A 6,000-nucleotide genomic window follows, 5' to 3' on the forward strand; every position below is an offset into this window, starting at 1 on the left:
AAAGCGGCTTAGATGTGTTGCCTTTGTCATGGTCAGACCATTTTCTACTATGGCTTGACTTCCTGGCTCCAATCCTCCCCTGCAGAGAGGTGGAACCAATTAGATGGTTCCGCCCCAGATGCCTGATGGACCCAGAGGGCTTTCAGAGGGCACTTGGGGTTTTACCAGATTTACTTGTCCACAGCTTGGCAGAGTCTCTTGCCGTGGCCTGGAATAGGGCTGCGATGGAAGGTCTTGACCGAATTGCACCATTGCAACCTCTCTGTGGCAGTAGACCCCGAAGAGCTCCTTGGTTCACTAAGGAACTTTGGGAGTTGAAATGTCAGAACACTTGTAAGAGCTCATATTAAGACTTAGAAAGTGGAGCTCAAGGTGGCAAGGTGCATGTATCATGCCGCCTTGATTGCATCAGCGGAATCCTGCTTGGCCACTCTGTTTAGGGTGACCCGCTTCCTTCTTAACCACGGGGAAGTTGGGGAGCCCTTGCAGAGCAGTGCCAAGGAGTTCAATATGTTTTTTGCTGATAAAATCACTCAGATCCGGACGGACCTTGACTGATTGGATAGCAGTGTCGACTGACAATGAGCCAGTTGAAGTGAATGGGGCCCATCCTTGTCCACCTGTCTTGGAGGAGTTTGACTTGGTGACACCTGATGAAGTGGACAAGGCCATTGGAGCTGTGAGTTCCGCCACCTGCTTACTGGATCCATGTCCGTCCATTATCTGGGGGGGAATTATTGACCCCTTCGGAGAGGGTCCACAACTTGGGCATCCTCCTCAATCCACAGCTAACATTGGAACATCATCTTTCGGCTGTGGCGAGGAGGGCGTTTGCACAAGTTCTCTTGGTGCACCAGTTGCGGCCCTATTTGGATAGGGGGTCATTGCTCACAGTCACTCATGCCCTTATCACCTCGAGGTTTGACTACTGCAATGCTCTCTACATGGGGCTACCTTTGAAAAGTGTTCGGAAACTCCAGATCGTGCAGAATGCGGCCGCAAGAGCTATCATGGGGTTATCTAGATTCACCCATATCTTTCCAACACTCCATGGCCTGCACTAACTGCTGATTAGTTTCCAATTGCAATTCCAAGTGTTGGTAATGACCTATAAAGCCCTGCATGGCATTGGACGAGAATACCTCTGGAGCCGTCTTCTGCCGCACAAATCCCAGTGGCTGATAAGGTCCCACAGAGTTGGCCTTCTCTGGGTCCTGTCGACTAAACAATGTCGTCTGGCAGGCCCCAGGGAAGAGCCTTCTCTGTGGCGGCCCTGGCCCTCTGGAATCAACTCCCCCCAGAGATCAGAACTGCCCCCACCCTCCTTGTCTTTCGTAAATTGCTTAAGACCCACCTGTATCGCCAAGCACGAGGGAATTGAGACACCTCCCCCAGGCTTATATAGTTTATGTATGGTATGCTTGTGTTGTATGATTTTAATGATGGGGTTTTAGATGTTTTTTAAATACTGTATTAGATTTGTTACATTGTTATATTGTTACTATTCTTGTTGTGAGCTGCCCCGAGTCTGCGGAGAGGGGTGGCATACAAATCTAATAAATGATGATGATGACGATAATAATAATAATAATAATAATAATAATAATAATAATAATAATAGTTGTTATTATTATTGTTGTTGTTGTTATTAAAAGCGAATACAATAGCACTGGGCCTCTTCAGATTAAGCATTTATTTTAAAAATCTTCTTCATTTTGTTAAGTTGTCTAGAACAAGAATAAAGCAGTCCTTAAAAAATAAGTCTAATAATGTGAACATTCTATACGCATTTATAGTTATTAACTTACCTCCTTGCAGCAAACAACAGCCAGTTTCTGCAATCCGATTAGCACAAAAAAATTAAAAATTGCCTCTCCCTCCCAGCAATTTGCCTCCTTAGAGGTAGATCACCACTGCATCGAAGGGCGAGGACTACCCTGCAGCTTCGGGAGGAAAGAACCGATGCGCCTGCCATGGCAGACACTCGGCCATAGCAAAACATCCACATACAAGGAAGCAATAGAGTGACATTCAGAAGTTGATTGGAGTAAGTAGATCGACAAAGAAACAAAGTGATTTGAATTTGACTTTTAGAGAATCCCAAGAATGAGTATCTGAAAGATGTGGAAAGGCAAATTAAGAAGCGTTAGCACTTAAGAGATCAAAAAACCCGCAAAAGACTTTTAAAACTGCGATTTGTATCACTGCGATTTGAAAAATAGTTAGATATCTGGCAAGCCTTTAAAACCTTATTTGTGGACAAAAGTGAGTACTCACGGTCACGGATAGATTGCTTAGGTAATAAGGAGCTGGCAAAAGATGAGGGGCGTGGAGAAATGTACAGGTGGCACCATTATAGATGCAGACCAAAGTGACAGTGTGAAATAAGATCGGGATTTGAAACTGAAAGTGGCAAAGGATTTTAGTAAATTAAGTCAAATAAAAATATGTGGAATTAAAGTTCATATTCTTCTGGAAAAATATTAAAAGAACATTCAATATGTCTAGCATGATGACAACTACAAAGATAACTACTAGTGACTTCACATGTGTCACCAAAGGTTTTAGACTCAACCACAGGAGGCTCCTTGAAAATGTTTTGAAAAGTTGATAGAAACTCCCAAAAACTCCGCTAAACTCCTCAAAAGTTGGATAGAAGGAGAGAGAAATTTAAGGAGAACAAGGAGAGGTGAAGAGAAAGTTTGAAAAATCAAGGGGCTATAGGATGTCGCTGGATTCTGGAACTGAAAAACAGTGAGTAACAGACAAAGGGAATATGGCCGAAGGCGGAGACAACCCAGGTATGGAAGGAAAAATAGACAAACTGTTACAAATGTTTACTTTGATGGAACAGAGATTCAAATCCCTGGAAGATGTATTGGGAGGTTTTGCTAACAATGTAAAATATCTTTAAAAAGGCACACAAGAGCAAAAAGAGAAAATACAATCAATTAAAAGGGAGATGAAGGTCCAGGCCAGAAAAAATACTGAGATCCCAAAGTAACTAAACTCTAGAATAGCAAATTTAGAAGATTGCCAGAAGAGACATAACTTACGTTTTTGTGGTTTCAAGCAACAGTTTGGAGAAGAAGTAAATTTATCTAAGGCCATTCAGGTGTGGCTTAGATTTTTTCATGTTGATATTGATCCATGTGATATCGAATGAGCCCACTGTAATTATGGCCACAGAAATATGCAACAGAGAGACATAGTCATTTCTTTTCAGGTGAAAGCAAAGCCGAGAAACTTTACAGACATTTCCGAAGACTGGCTGACTTAAAACATGGAGAAAATGATATAAGAGTTCTGAGAGATCTCTCCAGACAGACTCTCCTGGAAAGGGTCTCCTGGAGACCAATTACAAGCATCCTATTTGGAAACAGAATAAAATTTACATGGGTTTTCCCTACAGCTGTTTTAGTATTTAAGGAGGATCAGTCTTTTAGAGCATGCTCATATAAGGAGGGCATGGAATTGTTGCAAAAGATGGGGATTGCATTTGAAGAAATGCATGTGAAACCAGCAGGGCAGCGACTGCAGCTTTTATTGAAAGAGGAGGAGGGACTGACACTGCAACAGATTTGAGTGGAAGAGGCAACCAGGAAGACCTCCTCTAAATTGATTTAGAAGAGCAGGAAAGAGAACGCCAGCACAAGCAGCTCAAAAGCCAAGTGGCTGTTTTAAGGAAAGAATGGAAACCAAGACATCTACACGTGAAGAAACTGTGGAAATGAAGCATCTTCATTTACCTTCTCTCTCTCTTTTTTTTAATCCTTTGCTCTCTCTTTTTTTTGCTTCTTTTTGCTATTGTTAGGTCAATCTCCCTCCCCCTTGTTATGTTATTATAAGTACAGTGATAACTCATCTTACAAATGCCACTTCATACGAACTTTTCGTGATATGAACCTGGGGTTTAAGATTTGTTTGCCTCATCTTAAGAATCATTTTCATTTTGCATACCTGAGACTGGGTGCGTGGGCTCTCTTACTGCATGGAGGGGACCTCAGGGCTTGGCTCCGTAGCCTTGCCTGGCCACCCAAGGAGGAGCCCCGCTCCAAGGCAGGAAGTGGAGGAGGAGAAAGCCAGAGAGAGGGGTGGATTGGGCAGGCAGGAAGCAGTGGCAGAAGGCCAGGGGCGTGAGGGGGCCGGGCCCAAGGCAGGCGAGGGGGGCTGGACTCCCATGCCCAAACATGGCCTCCTTCCCTGCTGAGCCTCCCAGCCACAGAGGAGCCGCGGAAACTTTTGCAAACTTTGGAGCCCAGTGCGGCTCCTGTTGTGGTGGCTGCAGCGGTGGCGGAGGCTGCGGCTTCTCCTCCTCCTCTGGACGTCATCCTGCCATGCTTCTTGGCCGAGCAGGTCTTGTGCATATGCAAGGCGCTATTGCAGGTGGGTAATCCAAGCTGGCTAGACCGCTTCCTGGGCTTGCTGCCGGCTGAGGAGGTGTTGCGGCTGGTGGTGTCAGGCTCAGGCAAGAGCCTGGCCAAGGCGCGGGTGCTGCTGGCCTTCGAGCGCGGTGATTTTGGTGAGCTGTACTGGCTGGTGCAGAGCCGGCCCTTCACTGCGCCCCATCACCCGTTCCTGCAGGATCTCTACCTGCTGGCGCCCTTGGCCTCATGCCACTGCCCCCCGCCCGATCCGCCCATCTCTCTGGCTTTCTCCTCCTCTGCCTCCCACCTTGGAGCAGGGCTCCTCCTCGGGCAGCCCAGCAAGACTATGGAGTCCAGCCCTGAGCTCCCCTCCGCCTCTGTCGGCATCCCGCTCCCCATCTCTGGGCCCCACAGAATTCTCCCAAAACAGCTCCGGGCTCGCCCCGGTGGGTCCTTTGCAGGCAAAGTTGCTTTACACACACATACACACACCAGGACAGGGAAACCAGCTCAGACTGCACTTCTTGGCCCCCATGGGAGATCCTCCAATGCTCCCTTCCCCAAAAAATGGGGTGCTCTGTCGCTGGAGGTTTGCAAAAAACCATTGAAGAACCTTTTGTTCTAGATGGGATGAGGGTTGAGCATGGGGTGGACTAGAAGACCTCTGAGGTCCTTTCCAGCACTAGGATTCAAATGCCTTGTAGCTATTCTTTCTCTCGCTCACTCTCCTGCTCACTACAAGGACACCGCGGCTCGTCTCTCTCTCGCGCTCACTTGCTCTCCTGCCAGCTACAAGGACAGGAAGATCAAGAGGCTAATGGAGTGGGGACACGGGCAATGAGGGCATCCCATCCTGGCAGTTTTCCCGATCCTCCTTCTTAATCATTCTCATTTTGTAAAAGCGGCTGGGTAGATAACGTTTCCCGGTGGAGGGGAGGAGAAGAAAGGACAGCTCTGGCATTGACTTTGTGAGTCAGCTGAACCTGTGGGGACAAAGTCAGGCAAGGAAGGAGGCAGAGGAAGAGAAGGGCCCTCTATTTTTTTTTCTCTCTCTCTTCTGGATGGACAGGAGAGCCTGGAGCCGCCACCTTTCCACCTACCTGCCTTGCCGGTTGCTCCCCCTCACCAAAGGCACCCATCCTGCCCACTCCAAGACCTGCACTGAGGCCGCCCGGGAGCTGCCGCTGCCAGGACAGGACCCTCTCGCTGCACGTGTCCCCACTCCACCCCACACCAGGAACAAAGCAGTGGCAACTGCTGAGGTGACTTTTCCCCTCGGCTGCTTTTCCATGGCTGGAGTGGTGGTGGTGGCTAATGGAGTGGGGACACGGGCAGCGAGGGGATCCTGTCCTGGCAGCGGCGGCTCCCGGGTGGCCTCAGTGCAGCTCTTGGAGTGGGCAGGATGGTCGCCTTTGGTGGGGGGGGCGACTGGCAAGGTGGGCAGGCGGAAGGTGGCAGCTCCGGGCTCTCCTGTCCATCCAGAAGCCAAAAGTTCAGCCCTTTGGAGCTGCCACTGCCAGGATGGGATCCCCTCACTGCCTGTGTCCCCACTCCGTTAGCCTCTGCTTTATGTCCCTCTCCTTGCAGCCGGCAGGAGAGCAAGTGAGTGAGCGAGAGAGACGACCCTTCTCCG

The sequence above is a fragment of the Erythrolamprus reginae genome, chromosome Z, assembly GCF_031021105.1.
Source record: "Erythrolamprus reginae isolate rEryReg1 chromosome Z, rEryReg1.hap1, whole genome shotgun sequence".
Classification (NCBI taxonomy): Eukaryota; Metazoa; Chordata; class Lepidosauria; order Squamata; family Dipsadidae; genus Erythrolamprus; species Erythrolamprus reginae.